Source organism: Haliotis rubra, unplaced genomic scaffold (assembly GCF_003918875.1).
Source record: "Haliotis rubra isolate DU_JTF1 unplaced genomic scaffold, ASM391887v1 Scf2325, whole genome shotgun sequence".
NCBI classification, from domain to species: Eukaryota; Metazoa; Mollusca; class Gastropoda; order Lepetellida; family Haliotidae; genus Haliotis; species Haliotis rubra.
The window spans coordinates 1,648-26,533 of NW_025766365.1; the positions used below are offsets into that span (position 1 = coordinate 1,648).

The window sequence follows — 24,886 nt, forward strand, 5'->3', positions numbered from 1 at the left end:
GAAACGCGTCCGCCATCTTGGCCCGTAGATGACGTCATCGTCATGCGCGCACCCACCGGAACCGGGCGTGACGTCATCGCGATGCGTACGCACCCACCGGAACCGGAACCCGAGTGATCTCCCCTGATAACAGTACCCTGGCGCCTTTTCAGAGATGGCGCACATCCGGTCCCCGTGGGCGTCGCCATCTTGATCAAGATGGCGGCGCCCATGGGGACCGGATGGCGCCGCCATCTTGAAAAGGCGCCAGGGTACTGTTGTCGTACACTTTACTTTGCGTCCTGTCCTGGACACGCATTTGGTAAATGAGGTATCATTTAGGTCGCTACTTTTCAATATGGCTTTAGATAGGATCTAAATGTTCCAGAGGGACGCACTCGGAACTAGCACTAGTAAGGGCATTTCCTAATCTGTTCATTATAGAGCTCAATGTCTGCAGGTTGTGCTTCATTACACATGGCATACATATGTCAGAGAGAAGTTTCACTGTTTCCTCTGTGTAAGCATTTAATTCAGTGGAGGCAGCTTTGTGCCATTTGGAATACATGTCTTGGATGTAGGAGTTGCAGATTTATGCTGTACTTTAATATTTACTAAGCAAGAAAGATGGTCAGAGATTGTGTAGTTATATTGATCAAGCACACAACACTGAAGTAATGGCTGCTTACCGCATGTGAGGAATTTACAAGAATATAGTCAATAAGAGACTTGTACAAGGTTGTCCTTACTTCTCCATGAGTAGTCCGGACAACACGTGCGAGAGGTATGTAACACGTGTACAAGATTTCTATATGTAATTAGCTTTTGAAGTACCTTTTCACGTGAAGCAGAAAACACTTTTTACACAAGTCTGAGTTCAGATCTCTAATGCATAAGCATCTCCTTCTTGACAAAGCATATCATAGGCATCCGTTAACTCATCTATAGCATTAAGATATGTTGAATGTAATATTGGTAGATGGAAGCCTACAACAGATTACATATATATCAGCATATCCGTTGCACATAAGCTTAGCATTTACTCGGACTTTTTTGTAATGGGTAAGCTTTCCATCGTGTGACTGGGAATGACATAATGAGGGCTAGACCCCTTGATCCCCTGACGGAGACACTTGCGGTACACATACACGTTATAACGCCGTTGGCACCCATGAATGTCATTTAGTTTATCAACACTCATTAGGATTTAACCAATGTTCCTGGATACATAGTACATCCACATTCATAGGAATGGTACTAGATATAACATGAGGCGTGCTGCTAGACACAACCCACGTATATTCCAGGTTAATAAACTTAGAGTCATGAGTAATAATGTTGCACACATGGAGAGATTTAAAATTTTACCGTTATTCATTCATTCTTGGCATGACCCTAACCTAGATGAAATATAAACCAACGATGCCAAGAAGCCAAGCTTTAGCTTTCTTGTGATATATTTCCGCTTTTGGGTTGTCTTTTGTTAACACAGGAGTCTGAATCAAACTGCATCCTCCTTCAATCGGAAACTGAGGTCCAAGCTGAGAATAATATCGTGGTCGGCTACACAGGATCTGCTTCTGTTAGTGATCTACGAGAATCAGGGATTGCGTATTAATCCTGTTTACATACCTACTACAGTATGTGACAGTCTGAATCAGGTAACAACATCGTCATAACAGGGCCATTACCAGAGACTCCTTTATGCTCGTGTGACTTTCCTGGGGCGGTGGGGTAGCCTAGTGGTTTAAAGCGTTGGCTCGTCACGCCATAAACCCGGGTTCGAATCCCCACATGGGTACAATAATGTCCAAGCCCATTTCTGGTGTTCCCCGCCGTGATGTTGTTGGAAAATATTGCTAAAAGCGGCGTAAAACTAAACTCCAGTCAGATCAGTCATGTGTGACTTTCCAGTTGTAAGCAGGGGCTGCAATGCTCATAAGCCTCCAAATTACATGCTGACTATGCACCGGTCCCCACTTTCAAAATGTACTAATAACTTATATATTGATACGTACATGCAAATTGAGAGTGATCGTATTAATGTTAAAATACGTATTACATGTCCATCCTTTCCGAGAAGCTTTTAACGCTTTGTGAACAACCTAGTAATCAGCTATGGTTTGTTAACATACTAATTATGTTCATATGTTCCTAAATAATTTGCATCAGGTTATTTTATATGTATACTAATAGTTTGTTTAAAAAGCTCGCTCGTTATATTGGGCATATTCGGTATAAGCTATCATCATGTGATAAACTGACATCGCATTTAAAGTTCAAGTATGGTATGTGTAGGTATTGTAAAGTAAAATCTCAGAAATGTGTTCCTCCATATGCCTTATGCCACTTTCGTTTTCTGTAAAAGGGAGACAAAAAATAAAAACAAAACAAAACACGCAAATGTCTAACATAGGCGAGTTACGAATTAAGAGTCCCGTGAGTATTCGGGTTTCAGCAACCCAGGCTTGTTGTGAGAAATTTACTTAAAATGCTTTGTTCATGCGAAAAGTTGTGCAAATGCTTCAACATTATTCTCTCAAACATGTTCCCAGGGATAGATAATGAACTAATAGGTCTGTTATTAGTTGGGAGAAAATAGGGGTAACATTTCCGAGTTTCTTTTACCACATTGTAGGAAATACACAAAACATACAGTTACTTAGTGATAACGTCATGCAGCAAAGAAAGAGGCTCAGCAAAATGCAAATGAATACATGCTTGAAGCAAAATATATATTGCATTCAGAACATTATGAAAATGGTGGCTAAAACTGTTAACTTGTTTATAAATGGGTACAGACTATAGCCCTTGAATAAACGCTCACGCTTCAGTAGCTAATGCTAATTTACCTGGCTCTTATCTCACCGAGCCAGTAGTGCAATATTGTTTAAACATTACTTTTTTAGTACACTCTGGCGAAATGGGTTCAGAGCTCATAACGCAGACCTTTCGACCAAACTGCACGGTTGAGTGGGAAAAACTATCGGCGTCCTGAGACTAGTTTCATTTTGCCAATTAATAAAGGATTCCTAGGACAATGAAGGATCATTGTTAGAAGAGGATAATCCGGATTATGCGGATGAGAGCACACCTAATGAATAGACGACAACAGTTTATATTTTTTATCAGTTTATTTTTCATACTTGAAGCACTCATCAACAAACTCAGTTGACAGATTTTACGGGTTTTTTACAATGATTCACATAAGTAAATACGTGACATTTTCAATAAATACATCGCATATCGATCTGATGCGTATTCATGATACATATAGCACACATTTTCACGGATATTGATCCACAGATTTTAACCCAAATGCAACAGGTGGAATGCTGAAGGTGGATGCCACCCAGTCGATCAAGTCCCTGTATTTCTTCTTCTTGGACGGACGCTTCTGGCCACAAGCGTACTGGAATAGCTTGTTTTCCGTGTTGGTCTATTCTCGTGACGGGGCGGTGGGTAGCCTTAGTTGGTAAAGCGTTGGTTCGTCACGCCGAAGACCCGGGTTCGATTCCCCACATGAGAGTACAATGTGTGAAGCCCATTTCTGGTGTCCCGCGCCGAGATGTTGCTGGAATATTGCTAAAAGCGGCGTAAAACCAAACTCATTCACTGTTCTGGTGACAGGAACGGCCCGATCTCGAAGGTATTTGGGTGAGCCTTGCCAACGTATCTCTTCAGACGTGCATGCCACCCCTTCCAGATGGTTGTTGGTTCTTGGCCCATGTGAGGTTGTGGTGGCTCCATTGCGTTCCACTGCGATATGTTCACCTAGTGCGACGAGTTCACCTTGTCAAAACATCTAGAGTAGATTATCCGCAACCCTAATTACGCCTAATCAGAACCCTAAACTTCAAAGGAATCCGCAGGTCGGCGTCCTGAGAATAATGGAAAATCGAAAGGTCGGCGTCCTGAGACGACACCGGCGAAATGAGAGTGAACCAAACTCACTGGATTTGGGTAATGTAATGCGTAATCTGGTTGTAGTCACATAATACACTAATCCATTGTGAATCGGAATCTACCAATGAGTATCGCCATAACCAAACTAGCCTTTGTGTGTGCCGTTTGTTAATTCCATTCTTATTATTGGTCTTGTTTCAGGTGGTGATAACCTACATCCTGAACCGAGAGAGGAGAATATATGGCTCTTAGATAGAAATGCTCTCCAGCCTTCAAACATATACGAACATCTCACAACCTATGAACAAATTGCCAATTTGTAAAGTGGTGATATTCTGCAAGGACACAGGCGTTTTATTCTGCACTTTCTCCTTGCTTTTCAATAAATCCTCATCTTTGTATGTGTCACGAAGCGAGTGAATACCACTGTAGTTTGACAACGTATTTACCTTTATGAATCATAGCGTTCATTCTCGTACAACATGTGGTCATATAACGTTAAGGTGAAACAAACTGTTTCACATGCTGTAATCCATGTGTAACAGAAGTCAGTTTTGTACTTGTTAAACACAAACAATTCATATCATGACATCCGGACACACCAAGTGGTACCATGTCCAGCCCTATGTTATTGTCAATTCTTCTGTCCATTTCTTCTGTCCATCATCTCTCGGCTGTCCATTTGTTGTATATTACTTTGTATATATACTATATATTTCTGGTGTTTTCCTTAATCACTGTTTAAGTGTTGACAGACTAATATCAAAAATCTGTATGATTTGACACTTGGCTTCGTGACATGCCCTTGAAGAGATGTGGTGTCAAAAGTCAGTTCACAAATTCAGTATCGTGTGTGTCTACCATTGGCGTTGATGCTGGCCTGACAACGATGACGTATAGACGACACTAAGCAATTGAAGAAAGTTTGCGGAATGTTGTTGCATGTCTGAGCCAGCCCTTGTATCATTTCAGCTAACGTCAATGGCTGATTCTGGGCTTTACGTAAACGTCGCTCCATTTCACCCCAAGCCTATGCGATAAGGGAGAGCTGGCAAGGAAGTACCGGAATGTTCTGCTGACTCAGGAAATCTGACACAACACGTGCAACATGTGTACAGGCATTATCTTGCTGAGGCCTGGAAGTGAACGGCAACGCATGAAGCCCAATGATCTCATCTCTGTATCGCAGACCTGTTAGATTGCCATTGACAATGGAAAGTTGTGTCCGACGATGAGAATGGTGTGATTAACCCAATACCCCATACCATGACGCTTTCGCCATAAAACTGTCGACGTTGAACAACGCACGCGTCAGCATACCGTTCACCTCGCCGCCTATACACCCTTTGCCCTACCATTTGAGCTCTCCAGATATAACTTCGACTCTGAGTGAACAAAACACCATCTCAATATTGTCTCCTGTATCGTAAATGAAATTGTCTGCACAAGACAAGATGTGCCGCCTCGGTGGAGCATAACTGGACGTATTGCAGGCCGCGGGGGCCGGATGTTGTGCTCCCTCGGTCGGTTCCTTACAGTCCTGGACGTATGCCAGGAATGGTCCGAGCAGTCAAACTGGCAGTCTGGAATCGATTCCTGAGATGGGTCAGCCGAATGTGGTTGTCTTGCTGACGTCAGAGGCAAATCTCTCGTGTTCCCATTATGTAGAAAACATCTCCCACAAAGATGAGATCGTTTTTCGATGGACACCAAAATGTCTGGCTACTTCATTTTTGGCCATTCCAGTCTCCAGGAAACCCACGGCGCGGGAGACGCTGATTTCTGCACAGTTTAGGTTGAAATTAACGTGTTTTCCACAACATTCAGAGGCTAGAGAATAATCAACCGAATTTTTAATTTAATTGATTACGTAAATATGTATCGGTATTTGTAAGTTAATCTTCAGTTGTGAGAATACATGAATAACGGAAACGGTTTGATAGTCCCATTTTATTAGAATTTCATCCCTTTTTCCTCCTGTAATCGTCCAATATATGTCCAGCCTGCTTTTATATTGTATTGTTGTGTCTAAAATTTAGAGGTTATGGACATTAGTTTTAAATTCCATGTCTGTGATATTCTGATTGTTTTTACTGTCAGGTTACTTAAAGGTCACATGCAACGTTACTTAAAGGTCACATGCAACCAAAAATCAAACATAATTAAAACACAATTATCACTTATTCATGACATATAATATACATTGCTGGTAACGAAAAATTATAGAAACAAAATTATAAGCCTACAATCGAAAGTACAAAATTGTGTACTTCCGTTTACTTCCCAAGAAACGAAGCAGCCGGGATACCGAACCCAGTCAGAGCGGGTGGGTGTGCATTCAAGTGTAACGGCTGGTTCATTTGCAGATGCCTTCACGGCTAATTATATATAGAGATGTTGGGTTTTGTAAATACATGCTCATTTTTTGTGTATAACATTTTGCAATCAACAGACATCATAACATGTCATGTGTTCAAGTATCACACCTGCCTGTCTGTGTAATTACATAATGTGACAGAGACCGAACTCGGGCCATAAATCAATGCGTTTTGTTTATGGTGTATAGCCTGATAGGTGTTAAGTTCAAATTGCATGTGGTCAGTGATAGCAGCTGTGTATTGAATATTGTCATTAGCAGACAGGCAGGCAGACACACAGGTGTCAATAAAACAAGACATTGAGTTTTGTCTGTGACAACGACATATCTATATCACAGTTAGAAATTCTGCCAACGCTAAATAATGACATTGCTTTTAAGTATCGAACTGAGAAAGTGTCTCTGTAAGAAGAAAGCGTGGTGAAATAGACAAATGAAATTATATAAACAGTTAATTTACTGTCATAACATATTAAAAGCTCGCGCCTTTGAGATATCAACAAAACATTGGAAAAAAATAGCTCACACCAAAGCCTTCACCGAGTATTCACCCGAGCTGCGCGAACCTATTTATTTGCGCACGTGCTATGAGCGCAGCCCAGCTGTTGAAACCCGTTTTCCCCAGAAAGTCTGGGGAAAATTAGTGAAACGTTTTAACTCCGATTTCGCGCGGGTTTTTTTCGTCGCGTTATTTTTTCAACTTTATAAGTTGAATTTGCATTTTGACGATTTGTTTCGGTATGTCTATACCGAAAGGTATCAGAATCTGCAAAGTTGTGTTTTACGTAGCATGTGACCTTAAAGTTGTAATATTCAATAATCGTTTCTAAACTTGAAAGTATTTCCAAGTGTAGTACTTTTATGGCTTAGGTGCAACAACTTATATTTTAAGACTTATGTGTACTTATTGTATTTCATATCATACACTGTAGATGTAAAGAAGTGCAAGACGGGAAAAACTCTTGCCAAAGAAACTAAACTACAAACTGATTTGTGACTGACTATCATAACCCAACTGCTCCAGACATCATAATATCTGATAAGGATGGCAATGGGTTGCTCAGTTACTCTATCTCGACGAATTTCCATAATATAGTTTGATTTAGTTATTGAGGTCAGTGGTGTTTTACGGGCATCAATGTGAAATGAGATGACATCTTCAGCTTCAGTGTCACCGTTAGTTCACGTGGTACATGTGTTTAGATGAGAGACGATGACGAACACAGCCTTAAATACATGTGATGGTTTGCGCCTCAGATCTGTTAGCTCAACTCGGTCTGAACAACATAATAAGAGATTCTGCTCTTGGATGCTGCTATCAATTTTCCCTTTGGCAAGTCTAAAACTGTGCACATGGTCGGTTAGTTAGTATTTTGAAAACCTGGAAAAAGCAAACCAGAAACAAATATTTACTTAAAAGCAATGTTACCTACTGGGATAAATTATGCATGATAGAGAGTGAGTGAGAGAGAGAGTGTGTGTGTGCGTGCGTGCGTGCGCGATTTTTATTTTAGGGATAAAGGAGTTAGGAACAGACAGAATGAGTACGTGTGTGAATGTGTGTGTGTGTATGTGAATGTGGTGTGTGTGTTAGTGTGTTTTTGTATGTGAGTATGTCTTAAGACCTATACGAAATAATGCTGTACAATACGACGCAATTCAGACAAAAAAAGGCGCTGTAAAAACGTAAATGAATGAGAAAGGCGTAATACGGCAAAAAGGTGCTGGATTACATAAACATTACATAAACGGAGAAATCGGGCTGATAAAAAGAGACGTAAATGTTACATGACTTATACTGGATGTTGTGCTACAATCACAAGTATTATATGGTGTTGTGATTGAATTGAAAACCAGTCTGTTTTTGTGCTGTAGTTAACACAATATATCCTCCCTATTATCGGTCAGACTTTGCAAGGTTGTATTTATTGTGGTGAAATCTGTTGTTTGAATTCATGTGTGTATTTCGCTATTTTCACCTTTACAAACTTTTCTAAAGAGCATGTGCCTGGCAGTTAGTGACCCCGGTAACAGGGCATAAATACATGCAGCAGAAGGTTGTGCACATGACTACATAAATGGGAACAAAGGAAAAGGCGACGCAATAACAATGGTATGTACTTTAGACCTTGTTGACGAAAGGCTGTGTAAGTTTCTCTATAGTGTACAGTTTGAAGGGAACACGCAGTGTATCTACTGTGTCCTTTTGGAAATTTATAATATCATTTGAGAAAAGTAATTTGTCATATATAGTAGAAATGGGACAACAAAAGATAAATAAAAATGTGCAAGTATTGAAGTTATATCTTGACACATATTAACGGTCCCGTTAAATGTGCAATAAGTATTTATATATATTTCTGACAAGTTTACAGGAAGCGTATAAGCGCTGGGTCTCTTTGTTACTGTACATTCGAAAGTTGCTGTTTTTTCGTGTTGATGTTCATGTGAAACATTTTCCAGTTGGCATTAAACACATCATTTGCGGTTTGGAAGGCTGCAGAAAAAGGCGTAGAAAACATTAAATTATCTCCCCTTTACCACTCGTTGTTTAAAATAGCTGTCCATACATCCGTAATATTTTCTCTTTCTAACTGAGGCAATAATATTATCATACGTGTCACGCCATGATCAACTAAAGCTATTAATCATGTTATTAACGAAACTAACAAGTCGACAATATATTACTATATAGGTGGTATATCTATTCATTCTCTCAGCAATGACGCATACGATTTTATTGTGTATTTATTACAGCAATGACGTTCCTGCACAAACATGTCTAAATATATCTGCATAAAAGACTACAAATCTATTTATCAAATATTTGAACTCGTATATGGGAATACGAGTAGTAAACAATATATTTCAATTTGACAAACCAGTGATGTACAACTGAAACGTTATTCTATTCCTTCATTCATAGTACCCATTGTTTTCACTTATTGGAAAAGAACTTAAAATTAATTAAACAAGATGTATCACATTTTTGGGTTATGAATACGACATTCACCTGAAACCCGTAGAAATTTACTTATGAAATATATTGACAAGCGGAAGTGATTCTGTTGGCGGTTATCGTTGCTGTGCAATTGCTTCCTGGTGACCTGAACTTCCTTGAATGAATGTGGAACATGCCCATGGCAGGTAGGTGTGTGTCTGTCTTGCTCACAACATTTGAAGCCATTCTGTCACATTCATAATCATTATTAGTTGGTAGACTTTCTTAATGGTTTATATCATTAGCTTCGGGTTCGTGTCCCTGTAAGCCGAATCATGATAACTCCCACAAGTTCTCTTGTGTTCACGGTTCATATGTATATGTATATATAGTGTATGCGTATATATAGCTGAACTAGAATATGTTGGAAGTTGTAAATGGATTCCTGATGGTGTGTGAGATTCGAGACGACGCTATCAAGAACCCTCCTCATTGGATATTCGTTATTGCTTTTCTCGAAAAAGGGCAAAAACGTTCCGCCATTAGCTTTTATCTACTTCAAGCATATCATTCACAAAATATCTATTGTAAGCTTCGTTATTCACTGAACAATGAGTTTATCCAGGATGGCTGTTTATACACTTCAGGGAACTAACAATCTGACTGACATAAACACTCAGTTCTGATACATTTCAGTCCAGGTGATGTGAGCAATGCAAAAAAAAGAGGATTTCAATGATGATTTTGCATTCGCCTAAAGGTCTCGCTGCTTAAACTCCATTGTAAAACACGTACATCTGCTGCTTTTTCTCTGTGTTGTGGTATGTCAAAAGTATCACAGAAGATGCGTTATTTAACAGTTAAATCACATGCGTACCATATTCGTTTTTGTGTATTCTAGATCCTACAGGATGTGTATGATGCATTCAGACATACTCAGGAAGAATCCTTGATGGATAAACAGTCATGTCATTTCGCAGGATCTGGTGCAGGAGAATGATGTTTGGAGGACTTATCCGTATCCTGCTCATGTCCCAACAACTATACCTCGGTATGAAAATATTTTCATGTAAATTAGACATCTCGTGATACGAATTTAGGCACACAAACTATGTAAGGACAATCATTATTAGTTTTGCCCTTTTCAAATATACTGTCACCCTTTTGTTCTATTAGGTAAATGCGATTTTGAGAAAACAAATTGTATATATACAATGGTCAGACTTTGTGTAAATTCTAACTTATGATGTGGAAGTTTGTTTTCAACTGTTTCACATTCTATGTGTATAAATACATAGTTTATTTTCCGGTTTACCTTTTCTTTCCTTACAGGTGTATGTGAACTTCTCTGCCCGTTAGTCTCGAACTCAATACAGCTACAGAGTTGACATGCTTCACACGAAGCAACGTCTTAAAAACCCATACTTACATAACACCCAGCCCAGATCCGGTTGTCACGTGCGTGGATCCTGGAAAACTGTGCATAGTGTTTAATGATAACTACAATGCAACGTTTTTCAATGTTACACACAGTCTGTTCACTATCTACCGTGTCACCCAATCCGATGCTGGAAGATGGACTTGCAGGCCTAAAGACTCGAATCCGGAGATATGTGACTTGGCAGTAATGAGTAAGTAGATGACTTTTATGCAAAATTGCTGCTGAAATCCAAGCTTCTATTGGGACACGGTTCCGTTCAAACACGCGGAAATTGTGATGCAAATTATAAATACATGCCACACCCTGGACAGTGATATTGCACAAAAGGCGAGGTGAAGCAGTAATTTGAGGTATAAAAATGCCATGACTAAAGTTCTGACAAACCAAGGACTTGAACCACGAAGAAAGGAATGTCTACAAGGTGCAACTCTGTACACGATGTATGGTACATTAATCAACTGGGCGACTCATGTCGACTGCTTTCGGTATCGTTTATGTCATTGATGGTGTCAGTTATCATTCGAGGTCTAAGTGTGTATATAAGGATACTCTAGTGAAACATTCCAAGGGCCATCGTCCGTCTTCCTTTGTGTAAATGTCGTATCTTTGATATACGTCCAAATGTCAAATATTGTGTTTTGGAGGTGAGCATGGCTGCTACTTAATACTGTTTGTCAACACAGTAAAGGAAATAGATCAGTTTGTATTTCAAAATGTGACTGTCACGTACACCATGACTCGGAAAAAGTTGTTAAACGCTTGTCGACCCCGAAGAGTGTAACTCCTATTCACACCATAACATTTTTAGGTATCACAAAGGTCAGTGGTTGGTGAGTCCGTTTTACGCCGCTTTTAACATTATATCACGGCGATGGACATGGACTTCAAGAAATTGAACCACGCATTACGCAAAATTTTAAATTATCATAGTATATTTTACAAAGGCATACTGCAGAAACTTGTTTTACAAGTTACAGTTGTGGATGAGCATAGTCGCCAGAGCTATCTATTGGTATGCCGCTTCCCAACAGCAATCGTTCTTCTCAAAACAATATAAGAAATATTGTAAAATGCTTTACCAGTAACTGGCCACAACGATATATCGATAAGAATCCTCCCCTTAAATGAACTTCTAGCTTCACAAGGTATTCCCAGACCCCAACGACCGTCGATCTTGTCCTCATATTCATGCACACGTCCTTGCGGATCCTGTCGAAATAAACACACACACCAAAATCCCTAACCAACTTTCGGTTGCACACACTACATGATATGTGATTTTGTCTTGTTTAAAACTATTACATAAAACACGTGATATATGTCATACATGGCTAAGAACGTTAACGATAGAACGAATTCATTTTCGATTGTAATAAACACTGTGCTGTTTCCATACATGTGAACAGCAAATAGAGAGGCTTTGCATCGAATATGTTACAATAGCATTTGGACTGAAATGATTGAGAGGGTATTGATTTTTTCATTATTGAAATATACACTACAGCAATGAGATGGAAAATCGAAATTAATTTGATGGCTTTTATCAGTGCTTCATTTTAAAGCTCAATATTCCTGATTACTGTTCACAGAATATGCTGATTGAACAATTAATATGATGGTAATAAATAACTTGAATTCGTTACTTTGATGACATGTTATCTCATATGCACATATTCAATCTTGTACAGGGAAATCATCAGATGAGAGTAAACAACTATATATTTGACCGTAAGTTGTCGTTCAAAACTACACCTGTTATCCGAGAAAATACTAAAACTGTTGCATTAATGAGAATGTTTATTATATATAATGTAAAACAAATACTACAATTTCGTTTTCTGACTATGTCATCATGCCAGTGCTTTAGTAATTTTGCACTTTCAGCGGATACATCTGGTCGTATTGGAGGACAAATTTAAGAAATGATTGTGCCGTTTTGAGCTCCAAATTTAAAAGGACCATGGTCCTATCTTTTCCGTGGTATACTTGCCTTGTGGACGATAGTAATGGTACAGAGGTTGATCCATTGTTTCGTATAGGGTGGAGAGAGTGAAAACGCGAACATTGAACCACAAAAGCATGGTACATTGAATAGTTTTGCATATGGACACCCATTGTACCCTTCGTCGGAATCAACTCGGTACATATAGTCCTACATGTAAAACACCTATATATACTTCTAGAACACAGAAAGAAATAACATATAATGCTAACACACACACACACACACACACACACACACATACGCTCCCGCGGAACGTTACCAAATTGCTGTACATTTGTAATATCATATCGTATCTCTCAAACAGTTCTGCAAATATAAGAAAAATAGCTTTTTGAAGCAGATGCAAGGCAGTTAGAAGGTAACAATAATTTCTTATGTTAGAAGCGAGTATTTGGTATTGTTTTGACGAATTCCTCTTTATCTGGAATGAAATCGTTCACATTAGAAAGTGTTCAGCAACAGCGAAGCTTGAGTATTGACTCTGAAACAGGTTATGAATCCAGTTAACCGATCGTATGTTAATAAATCCCCAGATTCGGGTACGGTAACAGGCCTATCCATTCGATTCAAGAAGTCGCCCCTTGATTACAAAATTGGGTTATGTGTACCTAGTCGTAAATAGGGACCTCCATTGGTCTTCACTTTGTAACAGAAAACCCATTCCAGTGATCATATTACAATGTTAGGTTGTATCCTAAACTGTCAACATACCAAACTGTCGACGTTAAACAACGTAAAGCGCGAGTTACGTCTGGAATGAGGCCCAATGATCTCACCCCTGTATCGCAGACCCGTTAGATTGCCAGATTGGCACGAGATGTGATGTTCCCCATGCCATAACGCTGGTGTTACCAACCTGTCGACGTTAAACAACGTAAGCGCGAGCATACCTTCACCTCGCCGTCTGTAATCCTTTGCCCTGCAATCTGAGCTGTCCAGATGAAATCTCGACTGGTCAGTGAAGAACACACCATCCCAGTATTGTTACACGTACCGTAGATGATGTCTGCACAGGGCAAGACGTGCTATCGGTGACGTTGGAACAAAAATGGACGTATTGGAGGCCGTCGGGGGTCGAATGTTGTGCTTCCTCAGTCCGATGAGATCGTGTTTCCATGGACATCAAAATGTCTGGCCACTTCATTTTGGTCCATTCCTGTCTCTAGCATACCAACGGCGGGGTGACGCTGAATTTCTGTAAGCCGTGTTCTGTCAGGTTTGAAATTAACGTGTTTTCCACAACATTCAGAGCCTAGACAATAATCTTCATTTATAATAACTCTTCAATTTCTAATATCAGGTGCATGAACTTCATTTGCCAAGAAGCATGCAAACAGTGATTAAGTTCACTGTGCAACAAAGTGTACGTGCCACGCGCGATACGTGACATCAAATTTCATGCAAAAAGTACCTTGCTACTTGTTTATTAGGGCTATTTTTTATAACTATGTTATGCATAGTTACTTTTTCCCCTTAGGAATGCCATTGAATGCGAATGTTACAGCTTTAGATAATTCGTAAGATTCATCCCTTGGTGACAAACGTGATGCGTTTTCAGCGTTAGTGACGACATCTCCACCAAAGGCATAACCTCCATTACAACTACCTTGTGGGATCCACCAGAACCCGATGGTGGCCTCCACGGTACCATAAACAGCACTTCCGGGTTCCCCACAGTTATGTACGGTGGAGAACACGGCTTAACTGACGATCGTTGTTTTATTCGATTTACTTTTCTTTGACGACAAAATGATGATGATGGCGACGACGACGATAAGAACGAGGCTGACAACTACAGCAGCAATAATGATTGAGTTGAGGCTGTGGCTCAGGGCGTTTTAATTATAGTTTATATATGTGCCTTAAATTAGACCCCAAAGTAACATGAAATGTGCACTTGGAGAAGGCATATATCACGAATCTGTGACAGTTAAAAGCCACAATAAATTAGTATCAATCCCACGATTGCAATCCAATGGAATGCGTACGAGGAATAAATAACTGTTTCCTCAGCTGCAACAAGGACGTCATATGAAACAACAGTAAGTAAAACAATTAGATTATCACAGATATAAATTAGTAATTAAAGCCAACATCTGAAGGTAGATCACCATACTAGGACCATGGGGACTTACAGTACATTTGCTTCCTGCATGGACCCTAGCTGGATTTACACCATCACTTCAGATGTTAGCAATTTTGGACAATCTACCAATAAATTAAAATAACATACATACTACGGTGAAAAGGATTAGTATGTTTGAATTTACTTCAATTGTTTTTGGAACTTAAGTACCCTTCGATTCCTCACATAGGTACAATGTGTCAAGCCCATTTCTGGTGTCCCCGCCGTGATATTGCTGCAATATTCCTAAAAACGCCGTAAGGCCATGCTCATTCAACCCACTAATTGAAAAAGATATCAAAAGTGCGGTACTTGTAACCCTGATTGGCGCTCGGTGTAACATGTTTAAACAAGGACTGGTCGGCTCCGGAGTCAGCATATTGTGTTTGAGAGGGGTATACAAGTTCAACTGCGGAATGTTATCTAGATGGCCAGCACTATAAAAATACGGGATCTGTTTAATCTTCAGCATGTTTGTTGAAGGAAGTGAAAACGAGACGGTGTGCTCAGACTTACTGCATGTCATTCTTTCCAAACTGCATAGACAGTAGCTGATGCCGTCAATCGCTGGTTTGATTCGCATTAGATATTTACACACGGTGTGACAATGTATGAAGCCCATATCTGGTGTCCTCAAACTTGGAATATTGCCAAAAGCGTCGCAAAACTAAACTCACTCACTCACTGCTTTTTGATTCTTCTAATTCGAGTTATAATTAAGATGCGAAAGAAGATAAATCACAAATAATTAAAACTCCCTCCCTGACAGAGTTAAATGTTTTTGCCAAATGCCTATTGGAAATAAGTATATTTTATTTTGCTGGTATAAGAGGATGCAAGTGTTTTATCACACTACGAACCTATGGGCCAATTCTTTCCCGCCCGACGTTACCGGGAGTTGCAGATGGCACATTTCTCATCATATTTGCTCTGAAAGCGGACAAACAGTGTTCGCTGTACATACCACCAAATGTCAGTAGTCTTTTTCCTATTTGAATTATATGAGAATGCTCGAAGTTTTACTTATTATTTTAACATTCTAAGACTATGTATTTAATGTTTTCAGAGACACCAACGTGCAGCATCACCAGTAAGGAGGACACTGATGTACTTGTCCAGTATCAGGAGCTGACACTTACAGTGGACGTACGAGACTACTACTGCTCCACCGCCCACAACGTCTCCCTCCAGACCGGGGATGTGACAACCCTGCTGATGGAAGCTGACTCTGTACCAAGTGTCTCTGACAACACTTCATCAGTGACACTAAATGTGACGGACTCCCCATTTGGGTACAGTAGGGCTGGTATTTAGATGCCACAACAGTCAGCGGATCATAGATTGTGGACGGTGTGAATAAACTCGGTTAGTGTTTCTGTATCCCAATGAAGCAAGCATATACCGTTGGTGTTGATAGAAGTAAAAATACACACATTTGTTTTATTACACATTGGATGACAAACATATGGTTCGGAAAATGGCAGGACAATTTCCACATGCCTCGTCAACCCAGAAGGCTTCAGTGGTTATACGTTACACAGACGATGAGACCTAAATAGGATGATATAACGCGTGAACGTCATAAATAGTATTTTGTTGATGCTATAAGCAGTTCATATCTATGCTTTCTTTTCATGAATTTAGTCATGGCTGTTATCACCAGGGAGGTGCTGCGATATTTATATCCTCGGAACAACATCCTCACAACAATATATCTTCAATAATGCTGTTTTCGTCTCTCCATGAAGTCCTTTGTTTTAACAGCTCCAAGGACACCAACATGCGACATCACCAGTGACAAGGACACAGAGACGCTTACCCTACAGGAGGAAGTGACACTGACTGTGGACATTACTGCGTATTACGACATACGAGGCTCCTACTGTTCTGCAGAATCAAACTTCACACTGCAGACCGGGGATGTCAAACAAATTCTAAATGTTGGTGATCAAGGTCTTCAACCAGTAACCTTTAATGTGACCGAAACACACCTGGGTGGTGTAAGACTGGTATTCAACTGTCAAGACAAACACTGGAATCTCAGCTGCGATGGTGTAACCGAACTCAATAACAGTGAGGATGTTTTAGCTGTTGATGTTGTTTTGATTTCTTTTGTAGGTCTAAAGAGGGTATTACAACTGCCACATGCACACAGTGTGTATTGCTATATATGTTTTACCCTTCCAAGAATGATGACTACAGGTGAGCGAGTGAGTTTAGTTTTTTAGTTACGTTGGCAGCCATATTATGACCTGATCAATCTATAACAACTAGCAATATATAGAATAAAACTAGTATTAGAACATTGTAAGATGTTTCGCTAAAAGATCAAAGGCGCCGATAGTCTTTGTCAGGATATAAAGTACACATTTGGCATATTGTCACACTGGTCACCACGCCATTCTGGTTGTAGTCAGTTGTCATCGCCTCGCACAGTCTCGTACGGTAAACTGCTCCCGTAGCACCCTGTTTCTTGGTTTGCAGTTGCTTCACTCGGCTAACATGACTGGTGGAAACATTGTTTTACGTTCAGGCCTTTCGACCGATAAAATGTCTCAGCCCTCACAATTAAACAGCGAATTGTTAATTTAGGTCACCGACCGAATCGTTTTTCTGTTTGTTTTCTGGCTTAGATTTGTCTTGTTGGTACGTATGAATTTTAGCATCTATGTTAAGAAATACAGTTCGCTCTGTCTCTCTGTGTATAGTCTAATAAAGTGTACACTTTTGCCCTGAACTATTATAACGTTATTTCAGGGCAAAAGTAATATTTTATTATACTATACACTGGGCATTTCGAAATAAACCCCAGTGACTATTTGACAACGATACCACATCAAAGTGGGACTGGAGATAGACAGTGACACAAGTAGGGACACCTCACAGTGGACGATGGGAACTTACGGTACCTGCGCCAGGTATATGGTTTCCAGCCGGATTTACATTTTCCACTAGTTACTGTCCTTAACCATAGATTAAAAGTAGCAGCTGTTCAGCTCGTACAATTTAAGTAGATATACTTAAACTTCAAAAAGACGTGGTCTTACACGCCGGGTAACAATGATCGTTTTGATATATAATGGAAGTATTTAACTTGGGAAATCCGATGAAACATGCAATATTTTGGTAACAATGATGCATTCTTTCAATGAACATGTATATAAAATCACTTCTAACATTTGGAGGTTTAAAGAATATTTGTAGTGCCGTAACTGCTATGAAAAACATCACAGTTTTAAACCAGATACAATTTGGTATCCTCGAACATGATGCCCTTTCTCGTGTGTCGAATTCGCTGGATAATTCTTATTGGACTGTGGCTTTCAAAACAAACACAAACGTGTGATGTATGTATTCTTCGCATGCACATTTTACTAATATCATCCAAAGGCACGTTCAGGCACCTTGGTGCGTTGTGTATTGATTGACATGAATTGCTTTTGTTGCAGAAATAAGAAATACTGCTGAACTATCCACATTCTCAACTACATTTATTATTGCTGGAGCTGTTGTTGCCATGCTGCTTCTCATCGTCGTCGTCATTATTATCGTTCTTGCTGCCAAACGAAAGGTAAGTCGACAAGAGAACAATCGTCAGTTGAGCCTTCGCACCCACAGAATATAAATGTGGAAGTGTGGGTTATGCTACCCCATAGGTTGGTGATTATGTCAGCGCTGGTAAACGTCAGTGCATTCTGAAAACAGCTGACATTTTCTTAAGAATGATTGAGACAAAACTATCTGATTAATTCATCGTATCAATGAGACATATAAACTAATGTTTGCGTCCTGTACTCAATATCTATAGTGTATGTGAACGAGGACACATCTTTACATTTGGTTTGTATTTTTGCATCGTGTAGTGGTTATGTCCTGCTCACACTGAAGTGTGTCCACCTGCACTGGTGTGACTGGAGGCTGGTTACACTGGCAAGATTAAACATGCACTTGGCATGACCCTAACCTAGATGAAATATAAACTATCAATGCTAAGAAGCCAAGCTAGCTTTCTTGTGATATATTTCTTCTTCTGGGTTGTCTTTTGTTAACACAGGTGTCTGAATCAACACTGCATCCCTAATTCAATCGGAACTGAGCTCCAAGTTGAGAATAATGTCGTGGTCGGCTACACAGGATCTGCTTCTGTTAGTGATCCACCAGAATCAGGATTGCGTATTAATCCGGTGACAGTCTACATACAACATCGTCATAACACTACTTTAGTGACTTTCCTGGGGCGGTGGGGTACCTAGTGGTCTGGAATCAGGTACCCGGGTTCGAACATCGTCATAACTGGTGTTCCCCGCCGTGATGTTGGGAAAAATTAGCAGAAACTCCAGTATGCAGTCGTGTGACTTTCCAGTTGTAAGCAGGGCTGCAATGCTCATAAGCCTCCAAATTACATGCTGACTGTGCATCGGTCCCACTTTCAAAATGTACTAATAACTTATATATTGATACGTACATGCAAATTGACAGTGATCGTATTAATGTTGAAATACGTATTACATGTCCATCCTTTCCGAGAAGCTTTAACGCTTTGTGAACAACCTAGTAATCACCTATGGTTTGTTAACATACTGAATGTTCATATGTTCCTAAATAATTTGCATCAGGTTATTTATATGTATACAAATAGTTTTTAAGCTCGCGCGTTATATTGGGCATATTCGGTATAATCTATCATCATGTGATATACTGACATCGCATTTAAGAGTCAAGTTCAGTATGTGCTCATGTAGGTAGGTATTAAAGTAAAATCGCTGAAAATGTGTTCCTCCTTATGCCTTACGTCACTTTCGTTTCCTGTAAAAGTTGGGAGACATACAATAACAACAAAACACGCGAAAGAGGCTCAGCAAAATGTAAACAAATACATGCTTGAAGCAAAATATATATTGCATTCAGAACATTATGAAAAATGGTGGCTAAAACTGTTAACTTGTTTATAAATGGACACAGACTATAGCCCTTGAACAAACGCTCACGCTTCAGTAGCTAATGCTAATTACATGCCTCGTATCTCTCACTGAGCCAAAGTGCAATGTTGTCTAAACATTACTTTTGGGGTACACTCTGGCGAAATGAGAGTAAACCAAACTCACTGATTTGGGTAATGTATATCCATTGTGAATCTGGAATACGTACATTAGATCGTCATAACCAAACTAGCCTTTGCGTGTGCCGTTTGTTAATTCCATTCTTATTATTGGTCTTGTTTCAGGTGGTGATAACCTACATCCTGAACCGAGAGGAGAATATATGGCTCTTGATAGAAATGCTCTCCAGCCTTCAAACATATACGAACATCTCACAACCTATGAACAAATTGCCAATTTGTAAAGTGGTGATATTCTGCAAGGACACAGGCGTTTCTCCTTGCTTTTCAATAAATCCTCACCTTTGTATGTGTCACGAAGCGAGTGAATACCACTGTAGTTTGACAACGTATTCACCTTTATGAATCATAGCGTTCATTCTCGTACAACAAGTGGTCATATAACGTTAAGGTAATCTAATCTGTTTCACATGCTGTAATCCATGTGTAACAGAAGTCAGTTTTTTACCCTTGTTTAACACAACAATTCATATCATGACATCCTGGACACACCAAGAGGTACCTATGTCCAGCACAATGTTGTTGTCCATTCTTCTGTCCATTTCTTCTGTCCATCACTTCGGCTGTCCATTGTTGTATATTACTTTGTATATATACTACTGGAATAAAGTAACTGTGCATAATGGGATGTTGTGCCATTTGTTAATGCGAAAATAGAATAACGTGATTTCTGGTGTTTTCCTTAATCACTGTTTACCTGTTGACGGACTAATATCAAAATCTGTATGATTTGACACTTGGCTTCGTGACACGCCCTTGAAGAGATGTGGTGTCAAAAATCAGTTCACAAATTCAGAATCGTGTGTCCACCATTGGCATTGATGCAGGCTTGACAACGACGACGTATATACGACACTAAGCAATTGAAGAAAGTTTGCGGAATGTTGTTGCATGTCTGAGCCAGCCCTTGTATCATTTCAGCTAACGTCAATGGCTGATTCTTGGCTTTACGTAAACGTCTCTCAATTTCATCCCAAGCCTACTCGATAAGGTAGAGCTGGCCAGGGGAGTACCGGAACGTTCTGCTGACTCAGGAAATCTGACACAACACGTGCGACATGTGTACAGGCATTATCTCGCTGAGGCCTGAAGTTACGTCTCGAAATGAACGACTGCACATGCAGCCCAATGATCTCATCTCTGTATCGCAGACCTGTTAGATTGCCATTGACAATGGAAAGTTGTGTCCGACCATGAGATTTGATTAACCCCATACCCCATACCATGACGCTTTCACCATCAAACTGTCGACGTTGAACAACGCACGCGTCAGCATACTGTTCACTTCGCCGCCTTTACACCCTTTGCCCTGCCATTTGAGCTGTCCAGATGTAATTGCGAATCTCAGTGAACAAAAACACCATCTCAATATTGTCTCCTGTATAGTAAATGCTGTCTGCACAAGACAAGATGTGCCGCCTCGGTTGAGCCTACTTGGACGTATTGCAGGCCGTGGAGGCCGGATGTTTTGCTCCCTCGGTCGGTCCCTTTACAGTCCTGGACGTATGCCAGGTATGGTCCGAGCAGTCAAACTGGCAGTCTGGAATCGAATCCTGAGATGGGTCAGCCGAATGTGGTTACTTTGCTGACGTGACGTCACGTGGACGGAACGTCAGAGGCAAATCTGTCGTGTTCCCATTATCTAAAACATCTCCACAAAGATGAGATCGTTTTGATGGACACCACAATGTCTGGCTACTTCATTTTTTGGCCATTCCAGTCTCCAGCAAACCCACGGCGCGGAGACGCTGATTTCTGTAAGCCGCGGCATGACGTACGCACACTTTAGGTTCAAATTAACGTGTTTTCCACAACATTCAGAAGCTAGAGAATAATCAACCGAATTGTCAACTTCATGCAAAAGATAATATGTTCATCGTGCACAAAGTGCTTTTGCCACGCGAGATACATGACTTCAAATTTCATGCTAAGTGCTTTGCTACATGTTTACTTTTATAATTTTTCAAATATTTTTTGTTTTATGCAAATTTATATTATGGACAGTTTCTTGTTTCCGTTAGTATATATGTCCTGTATTCCACCTGTTTGTGCAAGAACAACCACTAGCAGAATGTGCAGTTCGTGGAACACAACTAGGATTTTCGTCTGATCCTGAAATCAAGCTCTTTTTATATATGTGATCTCCGAATGTATTATTTAAATTGTGCCCTTGTTAAATTATCTGCGTTAAACGTTCCGGGACAGTGACGGCGACTTGCCCTTGTTTCCCCAAATTGGAAATGCTTAAGGACTGACAAGTGGTTTTAGAATGCAGCTGGAGTATCTAACCGTTTCGTAGACTTACATGTCGAAAGTTGATGTTTAAAGCCTTCGACCTACGTAGTGGGTCTCCAATCGTAAGTTTACCAACTGAATAATGGATTTTTCTAATTTTTGACCGAAAACTCAAAGGCTAATCACTGCTTTATTGAGGGTGTAGATGAGGACAGGGACTTACTCCAGTTGCCGTCAATGTATTACCGTTTAGAACAATGAACATGGTCGCAGAAGTTTTGTTTTCGCTGATTAGTTATATTTGAGGAGATATAAAAGTTCGTCATAAACATAAACAATGTTCTTGACAGAAACCACATGGGACAATAGACTGGTTTGGTTTGGTAGTTGTTTAACGCAGCATCCAGCTATATTCCAGCTATATGGCGGTGGTCTGTAACTAATAGAGTCTGGACTAGACAATCTAGTGATCAACAGCATTAGCATCAATCTATGCAATTGGAATACGATGACATGTATCAACCGCGTCAGCGAAGCCTGACCACCGATCCCGTTAGTAGCCTCTTACAAGCGTGGATTGGACAATAAGAATGAGTTCGCGATGTTCGCCAGTTCTTATTTCGTTGTTTACATCAATATACAGCAAAGGCACAGGACCAATGAAATACAGATTGTTATCAGTTTAAATGGATAGGACAGTAAGTGCACTTCTCAAAGAATTGCTCGAGTTGTCCGAGGATTTCTTTATTGAGTTTGTAATTGATAACAATAAAAGCAGAATTACAATTTAGAAAGCGATGACGTTTCAGATAATATCATTTTTTATTGTCTCGGGTTGGTTATGGTTTGGGAATGTATCTTCAAACACAGAAGTCCATCAGTGGGTCCACATCACTTTATTGGACGTCTAAATATGCAATGACATGATGTTGCAGCAACGGTCAGGCGGGCAAAGTCAGTCCACCTGTTTACCCGCTGTCCGAGGATCAAGTTCTGTTACAACACGAATGAATTTACATTCACTACGGTCTGAAGACGCCCTTGTAGTAGTGACATAATCAGGGCAGGATGTTAACACTGACGGCAGTTGCAAGTGGGCATCGGTCAAACATGTACAAGGGAGCAATATTTCAGAACATGATCCCTCAGATGTCCTTGCATTTGATCCTTAGATTTTAAAGACATTGATTTAATTGATAACGTAAATATGTATTGGTATTGGTAAGTTAATCTTCAGTTGTGAGAATACATACATAACTTTGATTGTTAGTGAATGTACCTGAAAAGGGGTTTAAATTGGCGTAGAATGATTATCTCCATGACACGGTATGTAAGTTACATTTGATTAGAATTTCATCCCTTTTTCCTCCTGTAATCGTCCAATATATGTCCAGCCTGTTTTTATATTGTACTGTTGTGTTCAAATAAAGTTTAGAGATTATGGACAATAGTTTTAAATTGCATTTCTGTGATATTCTGATTGTTTTTACTGTCAGGTTACTTAAAGTTGTTAAATTCAATAATCGTTTCTAAACTTGAAGGTATTTCCAAGTGTAGTAGTTTATGGTTAAGCTGCAACAACTTATATTTTAAGACTTATATATACTTATAGTATTTAATATCATATACTGTAGATGTAAAGAAGTGCAAGATGGGAAAGATGCTTACCTAAAAAACTAAACGACAAAAGATTTGTGACTGACTATCATAACCCAACTGCTCCAGACATCATAATATCTGATAAAGATGGCACGGGGTTGCTCAGTTACTCTATCTCGACGAAATTTCATAATTTATTTTGATTTAGTTATTGAGGTCAATGGTGTTTTACGGGCATCAATGTGAATGAGATGACATCTTCAGCTTCTGTGTCACCGTTTGTTCACGTGGTACATGTGTTTAGATGAGAGACGATGACGAGCACATCCTTAAATACATGTGATGGTTTGCGCCTCAGATCTGTTAGCTCAACTCGGTCTGAACAACATAATAAGAGATTCTGCTCTTGGATGCTGCTATCAATTTGCCCTTTGGCAAGTCTAAAACTGTGCACATGGTCGGTTAGTTAGTATTTTGAAAACCTGGAAAAAGCAAACCCAGAAACAAATATTTACTTAAAAGGAATGTTACCTATTGGGAACAATTATGCATGATAGAGAGTGAGTGAGAGAGAGAGTGTGTGTGCGTACGTGCGTGCGTGCGCGATTTTATTTTAGGGATAAAGGAGTTAGGAACAGACAGAATGAGTACGTGTGTGAATGTGTGTGTGTGTGTATGTGAATGTGTGTGTGTGTTAGTGTGTTTTGTATGTGAGTATGTCTTAAGACCTATACGAAATACTTTGTACAATACGACGCAATTCAGTAAAAGGCGCTGTAAAAACGTAAACGAATGAGTAAGGCGTAATACGGAAAAGGTGGTGGATTACATAAACATTACATAAACGGAGAAATCGGACTGATAAAAGAGACGTAAATGTGACATGACTTATACTGAATGCTGTGCTACAATCAAAGTATTATATGGTGTTGTGATTGAATTGAAAACCAGTCTGGTTTGGGTGCTGTAGTTAACGCAATATATCCTCCCTATCATCGGTCAGACTTTGCAAGGTTGTTTTATTGTGGTGAAATCTGTTGTTTGAATTCATGTGTGTATTTCGCTATTTTCACCTTTAAAAACTTTCTAAAGAGCATGTGACTGGCAGTTAGTGACCCCGGTAACAGGGCATAAATACATGCAGCAGAAGGTTGTGCAC

The 24,886-nt window shown here is 39.8% G+C and overlaps 1 long non-coding RNA gene across 1 annotated transcript in view; it reads left to right on the top strand.

The window, feature by feature from the left end:
• The first annotated feature begins 9,371 nt into the window (after positions 1 to 9,371).
• LOC124278186 overlaps positions 9,372 to 24,886 on the top strand; it is a 32,767-nt gene continuing 17,252 nt past the window's right edge. The window contains exons 1-5 of the long non-coding RNA XR_006899016.1: positions 9,372 to 9,409; positions 10,105 to 10,254; positions 10,536 to 10,834; positions 15,841 to 16,139; positions 16,539 to 16,847. This is a non-coding gene — a long non-coding RNA (uncharacterized LOC124278186). The remainder of the gene's footprint in view (positions 9,410 to 10,104; positions 10,255 to 10,535; positions 10,835 to 15,840; positions 16,140 to 16,538; positions 16,848 to 24,886) is intronic.